Raw genomic sequence first — 13,737 nt, 5'->3', positions numbered from 1 at the left:
CAGGAGTTCAAGACCAGCCTGGCCAGCTTAGTAGAGACAGGGTTTAGCTCTGTCTCTACTAAAATACAAAAAAATAATCCGGGTGTGGTGGTGGGTGCCTGTAATCCCAGCTACTTGGGAGGCTGAGGCAGGAGAATCGCTTGAACGTGGGAGGCGGTGGTTGCAGTGAGCCAAGATCACACCACTGCACTCCAGCCTGGGTGACAGAGTGAGACTCCCGTCTCAAAAAAAAGCAAAAACAAAAAACAAACAAACAAATTACTCAATAAATACGAACAATACCAAAGAATAAATACTTAAATATCAGCAGCTTGGTTATCAAGTCTAATAAATTGAACACCTATCTTTTTTGGATTTCACCTTCTCTCTCTTGCTTACTTTTGGCACTAAAATATCACAAGGCTATCAAATGCTATCATTAAAAAAAAAAAAAACAACTTACCAGGTGCAGTGGCTCATGCCTGTAATCCCACCACTTTAGGAGGTCAAAGAGGGTGGATCACCTGAGGTTGGGAGCTCGAGACCAGCCTAATCAACATGGAGAAACCCCGTCTCTACTAAAAATACAAAATTAGCCGGGCATGGTGGCGCATGCCTGTAATCCCAGCTATTCGGGAGGCTGAGGCAGGAGAATCACTTGAACTCAGGAGGCAGATGTTGCAGTGATCCAAGGTCGCACCACTACACTCTAGCTTAGGTGATAGATAGGGACTCTGTCTCAAAAAATAATAATAATCAAGCCAGGCATGGTGGCTCACACCTGTAATCCCAGCACTTTGAAAGGCTGAGGTGGGTGGATCACCTGAGGAGATCAGGAGTTGCAGACCAGCCTGGCCAACACAGCGAAACCCTGTCTCTTCTAAAAATACAACAAATTATGGCTGGGTACGGTGGCTCATGCCTGTAATCCCAGCACTTTGGGAGACAAAGGCGGGTGAATCATTTGAGGTCGGGAGTTTGAGACAAGCCTGAACAACATGGAGAAACCCTGTCTCTACTAAAAATACAAAATTAGCCAGACGTGGTGGTGCACGCCTATAATCCCAGCTACTCAGGAGGCTGAGGCAGGATAATCACTTGAACCTGGGAGGCAGAGGTTGCGGTGAGCCGAGATTGCTGCCATTGCACTCCAGCCTGGGCAACAAGAGCAAAATTCTGTCTCAAAAAAAAGAAAAAAAATCGGCTGGGCGCGGTGGCTCACGCTTGTAATCCCAGCACTTTGGGAGGCCGAGGCGGGCGGATCACGAGGTCAGGAGATCGAGACCACGGTGAAACCACGTCTCTACTAAAAATACAAAAAAAATAGCCAGGCGTGGTGGCGGGCGCCTGTAGTCCCAGCTACTCGGAGGCTGAGGCAGGAGAATGGCGTGAACCCGGGAGGCGGAGCTTGCAGTGAGCCGAGATTGCGCCACTGCACTCCAGCCTGGGCGACAGAGTGAGACTCCATCTCAAAAAAAAAAAAAAAAAAATTAGCTAGGCATGGTGGCAGGCGCCTGTAATTCCAGCTACTAGGAAGGCTGAAGCAGGAGAATTGCTTGAACCCGGGAGGCGGAGGTTGCAGTGAGCCGAGATCGCGACACTGCACTCCAGCCTGGGCAACAAGAGCAAAACTCCATCTCAAAAAGAATAAATAAACCCAGAAACATGTGGAGGAGGAAAGTGCAGGGAGCTATTGATATTTTGTCAAAAATATGAGAGAATAGTAGAGAAATTAAAGAAATTGAGGATTTTTTTTTGTCTTGGATTATACTTTCTAGCCTTTCATTTTAAAATAAATCAGAAATTATAATTTTATGAGCCTTTAATTAAGCCTAATACATTTTTCTGTTTCTAAAGTTACAAGAATGCTTTGATCTTAAAAAATTTTATACTACTATACCTATTTTTCTTTTTTTAATTTATTATTTATTTATTTATTTATTTATTTTTGAGATGGAGTCTCACTCGGTCGCCAGGCTGGTGTGCAGTGGCGCAATCTTGGCTCACTGCAGCATCTGCCTCCCGGATTCAAGCAATTCTCCTGCCTTAGCCTCCCGAATACCTGGGACTACAGGTGCCCACCACCACATCCAGCTGATTTTTGTATTTTTAGTAGAGACGGGGTTTCACCATGTTGGCCAGGATGGTCTCCATCTCTTGACCTCGTGATCCAACCCGCCTTGGCCTACCAAAATGCTGGGATTACAGGCGTGCCACCACGCCCGGCCTTTTATTTATTTTTTTTGAGACAGTCTCACTCTGTCACCCAGGCTGGAGTACAGTGGCACAATTTTGGCTCATTGCAGCTTCCCTTCCTGGGTTTAAGCAATTCTTGTGCCTCAGCCTCCTGAGTAGCTGGAATTACAGCGGTGCACTCCCTCGTCCAGCTAATTTTTGTATTTTTAGTAGAGATGGGGTTTCCCTGTGTTGGCCAGGCTGCTCTCCAACTCCTGGCTCCAAGTGATCCAGCCACCTTGGCCTTGCAAATTGCTGGAATTATAGGCATGAGCCACTGCGCCCAGCCCTATGCCCATTTTTCTAAAATGCTAGGGTTTTTCTTTTTATGTACAATGGTATTTTTAGTAGAGACGGTGGCTTAAAAATTCTGGATATTTTATCTGTCAGTTTTTTGACTACTCAGGTCAAAATCAAGATATTATAGTGATTGAAACCCAGGCAGGCTGGGAGCAGTGGCTAATGCTTGTAATCCTAGGACTTTGGGAGGCTGAGATGGGAGGATCACTTGAGCCTAGGAGTTCTAGACTAGCCTGGGCAACATGGTAAAACCTCGTCTCTATAAAAAAAATGCAAAAACTAGCCAGTCATGGTGGCACACACCTGTAGTCCCAGCTACTCAGGAGACAGAGGTGGGAGGATTCATTGAGCCCTGGAGATCAAGGATGTATGCAGTAAGCCATGTTCTTGCCACTGCACTCTGGCCTGGGCAACAGTCTCAAGGAAAAGAAAGGAAGAAAGAAAGAAAAGAACAAAGGAAGGGAGGGAGGGAGAGAGGGAGGGAGGAAGGAAGGAAGGAAGGAAGGAAGGAAGGAAGGAAGGAAGGAAGGAAGGAAGAAGAAAAGAAAAAACCACAGGCAGCGGGATGTGCCATGTGATGGGCTTTCTTTCTCTTCTGGACAGGCGACAAAAATTGGGACCAACTTGGCCATATCTCAGGGAGAAAATGGGCCTCGTTGTTAGCCAGTCCCAAATGCCAAAAGATTCATTCGGGTCCTGAAGACATAGGGCGGGCACAATGGTCTTCTCTTTTCTGTGGTTTCTCTTAACAATAGAAAAAGAAAAAGAAGAAATCTTAAACCCGGTGCGACTAAATGGAAAACCTTGCAAATCTCCTGATAAAATGATCTGGGGACTCTGGGACTATGAAGGTCTCTTTAACAAACCATAGTGGACTTTCGCAAAAGCCTGATACTCAGCAATATCTTGAAAAAGATTTTAGAAGATTCGAGGCAGAGATACAAGCATGTTTCCACTAAAAGAAACGTTGAGCTGTTTAAATGTGTTGTTGGCGCAAGAGAATTTTGTTTTAATGTAACAGTTTTGGCATAAAAGATTTGATGGGAGTTGTTTGCTCTTTGAAAGCCATCAGCGGAGAATCTACATCTGCTGGTTTTCAGAGATAAATGGCAAGAAATAACCAAGTTCTTAACATTAAGCCAGTGTAAAAACTCAGCCAAATCAATTTCAGGGTACCAGCTTTTCCTGCAGTGTGGTAAGGCAAGCCTTCTCCGGGAGGCGCCACCTTTGGAGAGGCCTACCTAGATGCCAGGGCAAAGATAGCTGAGCATGGCCATTCCCCTGTGGGGTCATCACCCACGCAATCTCAGCTCTGTTGTTGATTTGTTACTCTGACTTTTACATCACCACTCATGCCTGAGTTTTTCTATTCATTAAGTGGAGGTAATAATATTTGTCTTTTCTGCATAGTACAATGAGGAGTGTAAGCAAATGGAAGGGAAGTTTTGAAATCTTGGCAATCTAAAGTATATTCTTCAGGCTCCCTAGAACACACCTCAGTAGAAAATGTGTAAAATACAAATAAACCAAATCAAGTCATCCAGAGCAACATTAGGTAAGATTTTCATTCTCAAATTAAAAATAGAAAAGAAAAGCAATGATAAAAATTAAACACTAGCTATTTTTCAAAGTTATAAAACTGTAAAATTCCAAGAGAGTATATTGAATGTTTTTAACACACATGTGGGGTGGGGGGCACACGCTAGCCATAGAGACAGATCTTAAGGTAAGCCAAGAAGAGGAAAATATTTAATGTAGATTACAAAAGCTATAAAGAAAAATTCTCTAAACTTATAAAGCATAATACACTTTATATTGGATGTAGAAAAGTATTAAATATTCCATAAAGGGCTTTAGAATCATTTTTCTCTATCATCCTTTCAGAGATCTGATAAGGCAGATTTATAATTGAAATCAGTTACACATGAGGTAACTGAAGTTGAATAGAGGAAAAAAATATCATCATGAAAAGAATTCAGACAAGCTTTTGAATTCTATTTCTCAGTCTCCGGGTATAACAAATGAAATTTACTTTCAAGCTTGCCAATTTATTGCAAATTCAAATAAGAGACTAGATATTTAGAACCCGGTTTAGAAATGATTTTAAACACTGTATTTTTTAAAGAAACTTTACTTGAAGCACATTATATGTAATGAAGTATTTTGAAAGTGTTAACATAATAGCAATTACCATAAAACTTTAAAAGTTGTCAGCACAATAGGTCTCTTGTGCCTCTTAGTGGCACGGTGGCTCACACCTGTAATCCTAGCCCTTTGGGAGGCCAAAGCAGGCGGATTACTTGAGGCCAGGAGTTCAAGACCAGCCTGGGCAACATGGCAAAATGCTGTCTCTACTAAAAATACGAAAATTAGCCAGGCATGGTGGCATGTGTCTGTAGTCCCAGCTGCTTGGGAGGCTGAGGTGGGAGGATCACTTGAAACCGGGAAGTGGAAGTTGAAGTGAAATGAGATGGTGCCATTGCACTCCAGCCTGGGCGACAGAGTGAGACCCTGTCTCAAAAAAAAAAAAAAAAAAAAAAAATTGTCCAGCCATCTTCTAGAACAATGACAGCTATCAAACTGAGGCTTAAGATGAGGTACAAAGTACTTTGAATTCCTAAATTGGGCCAACTTTTGATAATGCTTTTACTGATGTCAGATAAGATGCAGACAAAACACCTCATTTGTTACCAAACTACTTTGAAACCCACTCTTTAGGAAAATAATTTTAGTCTCCTAAGTCATTTCACATGTGCAAGCATTTCCTGCAGACAGGCGGCCTTTTGCCTTCCTCTTTTACACTTAGACAAATCTCACATGCCTTCATTGATCAAATAATTAATGGATGGGTACTTTCCATAGAAAATATAACTTCAGGCTGGGCAAGCCAGGCGCAGTGGCTCACCACTGTAATCCTAGCACTTTGGGAGGCCAAGGCAGGTGGATCACAAGGTCAGGAGTTCGAGACCAGCCTGGCCAACATGGTGAAATCTCATCTCTACTAAAAATACAACAATTAGCCAGGCATGGTGGCGTGCACCTGTAGTCCCAGCTACTCGGGAGGCTGAGGCAAGAGAATCACTTGAACCCGGGAGGCGGAGTTTGTGGTTAGCTAAGATCATGCCACTGCACTCCAGCCTGGGCAACAGAGGGAGATTTCGTTTCAAAAAAAAGAAAGAAAATATAACTTCAGGGTGGGCTCGGTGGCTCACATCTGTAATCCCAGCACTTTGGGAGGCTGAGGCAGGTGGATCACAAGATCAGTTCATGACCAGCCTGACCAACATGGGGAAACCCCGTCTTTACTAAAAATACAAAAATGAGCCAGATATAGTGGCGTGGACCTGTAATCCCAACTACTTAGGAGGCTAAGGCAGGAGAATTGCTTGAACCCGGGAGGCAGAGGTTGCAGTGAGCCGAGATAGCACCACTGCACTCCAGCCTGAGCGACAGAGCGAGACTCCATCTCAAAAAAAAAAAAAAGAAAAGAAAAAGAAAATATAACTTCAGCGTTTATAGATGAGAGATACATGTGTAGCCCAGAGTACATGCAGATGCCTGCTATGCTTCGCCAACAACACCTACTTCTCACAAGCTGAGGCCAAGTCTGTGAAGTCAGTGACACTCTCCAAGACTCTAAAAAAAAAGTCCCAGTATACACTGTCCTCCTTCACCAGTCCACTCTCTATATTTCATTTTATGGTATATCAACTTGATATCAAGAAAAGAACTGCAAAAATGGTCTTTACCAAAATTGTCTTTTCCACGATACTTCCCAAGCAAATATTAGGGTTTTTTTTTCCTATTAAAACATATGTTGGTTTAAAATAAATAAATGATTGCTTAAATCAATTTCAATCAATAATTTTCTAGCTCTTGTAAAAAAAACTTTCACCTTAGGATACATAAGTAGTGTGCAAACAATGGGGAGAAAGTAATGACGAACATTCACTGATATTATGTGCCAGGCTTTTGATAAAATTAACTCACTTGATCCTCACAACTCTAGGATATAGGTACAATTACTATCCTTATTTTGCAAAGAAATTGAGGCACAGAGCAGTTAAGTAACTTGCCCAAGGTCATCCAACAAAGCTTAGCTTAAATCAATGCAGCAGCCCTCCAGAGCCAGCCTCCTGAACCCAGGTACTATTTGTACATACACACACACACAGACACACACACACACACACACACACAGAGAGAGAGAGAGAGAGTTCTTCAACTCCAAACTAGCACTCTCTTTCCTGTTTGATGCTAGGAATGTAACTTCTTTGTGGACATGCAGGGGACAATGTGATCTAAGCACACAAAACACAAGTAGAGACAAAGTTAATTAATATATACTATAGGGCTGAGTGCAGCAGCTCATGCCTATAATCCCAGCACTTTGAGAGGCCAAGGCAGGAGGATCTCTTGAGCCCAGGAAGTAGCAGCTGCAGTGAGTTATGATTACACCACTGCACTCCAGGCTGGGTGACGGAGTGAGACCCCATCTCTAAAAAGATATAGATATAGGGCTGAGCATCGTGGTTTGTGCCTAAATCCCAGCACTTTGGGAGGCCAAGATGGGAGGATTGCTTGAGGCCAGGAGTTCAAGACCAGCCTGGTCAACAGAGCAAGAGCCCCATCTCTAAAAAAATTAAATTTAATTTAATTAAAATACAGATATAGAATAGCCCCAGCATTTCCTTGGTCATGAGGAACTGGCCATTTTCTCCTAGAGCAAATGTGTCTGGTTCCTGGAAGATTCCCTCATAATCTCTCCTTACTACCCAGTCTTAGATTATCGAGAAGAAAACACCAGAAGGGGTGTTTACAGTCCAGTGCTCTGATTAAAGACAGGTTTATATGGCTATATGCTAATGACATACAGATGACACATCACAGCTGATGGGTCGTAATGGAGCACTCAGAACTTCAGCATCTCATTTAATCATCACCACCATCCGTCCACTGAGCTCAGCATTATTATACTTGGTGTACAGACAGGCCATATTGTCCAGTACACAGAAAAACTGGGATTCCTATCTTCTACCTCCAAAGTAGGTTCTTCCCCTCACCACAGCACTTACTGTGACAGAAAAACAAAGAACCAAAACCATGTAACCAAACACTTGGAGCATCTATTCTGCCCATGTTTTTAATCCGTCCACATATTCCTCTTATGAATTCCATGAAAAATGACTGGTTTTCAATTCATTTGGAAGTTAGCTATATATGGCCTTGGTATACCACCTCTACTATTTTATTGCAACTTAATTTGCATATGGGTATATTATTCCTCTCTCAGTAATAAGTAACACACCATTCCTCACTTGGCTTTTTCCTGTTTTCACCCATCCCACAAGACTCAGGTCTTGCAGTACTTACTCCCAGAAGGCTTCCTTGCCTCATCCCCACCTTGAATTTGTGTTTGGTGCACTTCCTGGGCCACCACAGCCGCCTGAGTTTATCCTCGTAAGGCCAGGCACAGTGGTTCATGCCTGTAATCCCAGCACTTTGGGAGGACAAGATGAGCCGATCATTTGAGCATAGGAGTTTGAGACCAGCCTGGCCAACATGGCAAAACTCATGTTTGTTTGTTTTCTTTTGTAAAGAATATTTTTACAGTCCTTTTTTGATATCAAGTTGACACAGCATAAAATGAAATATAGAGAGTGGTCTGGTGAAGGAGGACAGTGTATCTTGGGATTTTTTGCGGGGGGTGCCTTGCGGAGTGTCACTGATTTTGCAGACTTGGCCTCAACCTGTGACAGAAACCCGTCTCTACTAAAAATACAAAAAGTAGCTGGATGTGGTGGCACACGCCTGTAGTCCCAGCTACTTGGGAGGGTGAAGTAGGAGATCACTTGAGCCTGGGAGGTTGAGGTTGCAGTGAGCCATGATCATGCAACCATACTTCAGCCTGGGTGACAGAACAAGACCCTGTCTCAAAAACAAAATAGGCTGGGTGTGGTGGCTAAGACCTGTAATCCAAGCACTTTGGAAGGCCGAGGCGGGCAGATCACTTGAGGTCAGGAGTTTGAGACCAGCCTGGTGAACATGATGACACCGACCCCGTATCTACTAAAAATATGAAAACTAGCCAGACATGGTGGCGCACGCCTATAATCCCAGCTACTCTGGAGGCTGAGGTGGGAGAATCGCTTGAACCTGGGAGATGGAGGTTGCAGTGAGCCGAGATCACACCACTGCACTCCCGCTTGGGCGACAGACCGAGGCTCCATCTCAAAAAATAAAAATAAAAACCATAAAACAATAACAATTAAAAAAAAAACCCCACTGCACTGATTTCACTTGCATCCTGTTTTCCCCAGAAGGGAAAGTCCTTACCTTTCTCCCGGAAGGCTTTTATTTCTGAACCTCCAGTGCCCTACACAGTGCATGCCATGAAGCAAACGCCTAAGTATGTTCCTGTAATCAGGTAATAAATAACCATCTGAGAGTCCAGAGCTGCAGGTTCTACTCCTGGCTCTGTGACTGCATGTGGGCTTTTCAGTGAGGCCCTACACCCCTCTGGTTATCAGGTTCTTTAACTTTAAATCAAGGAGGCTGTACTGAAACTATGATGACCCTTTCAGCTCCAAAGTGCCACTGCTCTGTCATTCTGATTCTTTGTGTCTCCCACAAAACCTAGGACAACTCTGGAAGGACACAGTAGGTTCTCAATAAATGTCTATTCATTTGACTGTAGTAATACTGGATAGTGGATAACGGACTTAAAAAAAAAAATCAGCCTAACGCTAAAATTTTCTGTAGCTGCTAGGAGTCCAGCTAGATATTCTGGATAACAGACACAGTGGGGACCAAATACCCTGGGAGCAAGGAAGTAAGATGTGACTGCAGAGTTGCTTCTGTTGCAATTTAAGAATTTTTTTTTTTTTTTTTTTTGAGATGGAGTCTCACTCTGTCACCCAGGCTGGAGTGCAATGGTGCAATCTTGGCTCACTGCAACCTCTGCCTCCAAGGTTCAAGGAATTCTCCTGCGTCAGCCTCCTGAGTAGCTGGGATTACAGGGATGCCCCATCGTGCCCAGCTAATTTTGGTATTTTTAGTAGAGATGGGTTTTCACCATGTTCCCCGGGCTGGTCTTGAACTCCTGACCTCAGGTTATCCACCCACCACCGCCTCCCAAAGTGCTGGGATTACAGGTGTGAGCCACTGCACCCAGCCTAATAATTTTAAAAATATGGCCCAAAGACTTCAGATGTATGGCAATCAATCTTAGGTAACTTATTTGGATATGCACTTTGTTCAAGTAAGTGAGCGAACACACAAAAAAAGTTGGAGAGGGATAGAAAATGAGAGAAGAAAAGAGGAGAAAGGATTCAACGTTGCAAACTTTAAGACACATCAATCAGAAAGTAGATATCAACACTGCAGAAGGATTTTCCATTTTACACAAGGAATACAAGCTTGCATCGAACAGTAAATAGGATGTTTTTATTTTGCTAAATTTGGCTTACATCTAAATATTTAAAAACAAATCTATCAAATAAAGCAAAGTATGTATTTAATCACATTTGCAAAAGATTATCTGAATTATTTCCAGTTGTTGAAATAGCTACCATGAGTACCATGCCATAGCTCCATTGCATTGCTAGGTCACTTAAAAATTGAGGTTGACCTGGCCGGGCGCGGTGGCTCACGCTTGTAATCCCAGCACTTTGGGAGGCCGAGGCAGGCGGATCACGAGGTCAGCAGATCGAGACCACGGTGAAACCCTGTCTCTACTAAAAATACAAAAAAAAATTAGCCGGGTGTGGTGGCGGGCGCCTGTAGTCCCAGCTACTTGGAGAGGCTGAGGCAGGAGAATGGCATGAACCCAGGAGGCGGAGCTTGCAGTGAGCCGAGATTGCGCCACTGCACTCCAGCCTGGGCGACAGAGCGAGACTCCGTCTCAAAAAAAAAAAAAAAATTGAGGTTGACCTTTTGTGTGTTTTGGGGAGTATTTTATTTATTTATTTTTTCAATTTGACAGTCATTTATTTATCTTTTTTTTTTTTTGAGATAAGGTCTCACTCTGTCACCCAGGTTAGAGTGGAGTGGCACAATTATAGCTCACTGCAGCCTCAAACTCCTGGGCTCAAGCAATCCTCCTGCCTCAGCCTCCTGGGTAGTTGGTACTACAGGCATGTGCCACCACACCTGGCTAATTAAAACATTTTTTTTTTTTTAGAAATGGGATCTCTTTATATTACTCAGGCTGGTCTCAAACTCCTGGCTTTAAGCAATCCTCCTGCCTCAACCTCCCAAGGTGGTGGAATTACAGGTGTGAGCCACTGCTCTCTACCTATATTTTTTAATTTTTAAAAATATATATTAAAAAAATTTTAATAAATATGGGACACTTCACAGATTTGTGTGTCATCCTTGCACAGGGGCCATGCTAATCTGATCTGCTCTGTATTGTTCTAGCTTTTAGTATAGGAGAATTTTTTTTTTTCTTCTGAGACAGAGTCTCACTTCACCACCCAGGCTAGAGTGCAGTGGTGGAATCTTGGCTCATTGCAACCTCCACCTCCCGAGTTCAAGTGATTCTCATGCCTCAGCCTCCCGGGTAGCTGGAATTACAGGTGTGCACCACCATACCTGGCTAATTTTTGTATTTTTAGTAGAGATGGGGTTTCACGATGTTGGCCAGGCTGGTCTTGAACTCCTGACCTCAAATGATCCACTCTCCTTGGCCTCCCAAAGTGCTGAAATTACAGGCGTAAGCCACCACACCTGGCCTGAGCACTATTTTTTAATTGATACATATTAGAGATGCATATTTCGGAGTACATGGGATAACTTGCTACATGTACACAATCAAATCAGGATAATCGGGATATTCATGACCTTAACTAGGAGCATTCAAGTTATTCTCTCCTAGCTATTTCAATTATTCTATCCTGGCCGGGTGTGATGGCTCACCCCTGTTATCCCAGCACTTTGAGAGGCCGAGGAGGGCAGATCACTTGAGCCCAGGAGTTTGAGACCAGCCTGGGCAACATGGTGAAACTCCTTCTCTACAAAAAAATACAGAAATTAGCCAGGCTTGGTGGTGCACACCTGTAGTCCCAGCTATTCGGGAGGCTGAGGCTGGAAAATTGCTTGAGTGCAGGAAGTTGAGGCTGCAGTGAGGCCTGATTGTGCCACTGGACTGCAGCCTGCGTGACAGAGGGAGACTCTGTCTCAAACAGAAACAAAAACAAACATCAACTGTGCAGTCAGTTAATGTTAACTGTAGTTACTCTACTGATCTATCAAACACAAACACCAGGTCTTATTTCTTTTAAGTGTATATTTGTACCCATTAATCGACCTCTCTTCATCTCCCTCTCCCTGCTACCCTTCCCAGCCTCTGGTAACCACCAATCTACTCTCTATCTTTATGAGAGCTACTTTTTAACTCCCTCATATGAGTGAGAACATGAGATATTTGTCTCTCTATGCCTGCCTTATTTCACTTAACATAATGAGCTCCAGTTCCATCCATGTTGCTGCAAATAACACAACTTCACTTTTTTTTTTTCTGAAATGGAGTCTCACTCTGTCACCCAGGCTGGAGTGCAGTAGTGTGATCTCGGCTCACTGCAACCTCTGCCTCCTGGGTTCAAGCAATTCTCCCACCTCAGCCTCCTGAGTAGCTGGAATTACAGGTGCCCACCACTACACCTGGCTAATTTTTGTATTTTTAGTTGAGACAGGGTTTCTCCATGTTGGCCAGGCTGGTCTCGAACTCCTGACCTCAGGCGATCTGCTCACCTCAGCCTCCCAAAGTGCTGGGATCACAGGCATGGGCCACCACACGCAGCCGACTTCACTCTTTTTAATGGCTGGATAATATTCCATTGGGTATATAGGCCATATTTTGTTTATCCATTCATCCATTGATGAACAGACCTTTTCTAATTAAACATTTTTAGAATATAAGAATAAAAGACCTAATTGTGTGTTTAAAGGTATTCTAGAAAAACAGTGACTTGCACATTCAAATATAATTATCATTGCCTCTAAGATTATTTATTGTCACAGTAGAAAGTCTCCCTGTAACATACACACACACAAATAAACAATGTATGATTTCTAGCTCTATATTTGTCGGTGGTGTTAACCGAAGTCTTGCTTGAATTTTCTATTTAAACTTAGAGAATGTTGTAAAACACAAAACAATCATTAAAAAAAAACTAGTAAGAAAACTAATGGTGAAAGAATATTTAACATGCTCATGTAATATAACATTCTTTACTAGAGTTAAGTGAAATAACTTGTTAAGGCAAAAGCTTATCAAACTGGCATATTTGACAGGCTCAAGTTTCCTAAAAGAAGCCATAGGGAATAGTGGCTAGGGGCAAAAATAAATAATGGAGTCTCCGTTTCTTCCACTTACGATACGATCTCTTCACAATCTCTCTGTGCCTCAATTCTTTTTTTTTTTTTTTTTTTTTTTTTTTTTTTGAGACAGGGTCTTGCTCTGTTGCCTAGGCTGGAGTGCAGTGGCATGATCTCAGCCCACTGCAGTCTCTGACTCCTGGGTTCAAGCGATTCTCATGCCTCAGCCTCCCGAATAGCTGGGACCACAGGCACGCACCACCATGCTCAGCTAATTTTTGTATTTTTAGTAGAGAGAGGTTTCACAATGTTGGCCAGGCTGGTCTCGAACTCCTGACCTCTGCCCACCTCGGCCTCCCAAAGTGCTGGGATTACAGGCGTGAGCGACCACGCCTGGCTGTTCCTCAGTTCCTCCTTCATGTGTAAAATGGGAGTGATGATAATAGTAGTACCTTACAGGGTTGTTGAACAAAGTAGTTAATATAAAGTGTGTAGGACAGCATCAGGTCCCCAGTAATTCCTATTTAAATGTTGCTTTTTTTTTTCTTTGAGACAAAGTCTCACTCTGTCACCCAGGCTGGTATGCAGTGGTGCGATTCCGACTCATTGCAACCTCCGCCTCCTGCGTTCAAGTGATTCTGCTGTCTCAGCCTCCTGAGTAGCTTGGACTACAGGCGCACACCACCATGCCTAGCTGATTTTTGTATTTTTAGTAGAGACAGGGTTTCACCATGTTGGCCAGGATGGTCTCGATCTCCTGACCTCGTGATCCACCCACCTCAGCCTCCCAAAGTGCTGGGATTATAGGCGTGAGCCACCAAGCCCAGCCAACATTTGCTATTATTATTAGTGAGACAGAAGTTAGGACTGGAATATTCAAATGGGATAATATCTATATATAAG

At 43.3% G+C, this 13,737-nt stretch overlaps 1 non-coding gene across 1 annotated transcript; it reads right to left on the bottom strand.

The window, feature by feature from the left end:
• Positions 1-10,853: 10,853 nt before the first annotated feature.
• On the bottom strand, positions 10,854-10,964 carry LOC129459039 (U6 spliceosomal RNA). The gene has a single exon (XR_008649855.1). It is a non-coding gene; the product is annotated as a U6 spliceosomal RNA (small nuclear RNA).
• Between the last annotated feature and the right edge of the window lie 2,773 nt (positions 10,965-13,737).

The sequence above is a fragment of the Symphalangus syndactylus genome, chromosome 19, assembly GCF_028878055.3.
Source record: "Symphalangus syndactylus isolate Jambi chromosome 19, NHGRI_mSymSyn1-v2.1_pri, whole genome shotgun sequence".
Taxonomy (NCBI): domain Eukaryota; kingdom Metazoa; phylum Chordata; class Mammalia; order Primates; family Hylobatidae; genus Symphalangus; species Symphalangus syndactylus.
The sequence above is the reverse complement of the archived record's forward strand: the minus strand, read 5'-3'. Positions and strand labels throughout refer to the sequence as shown.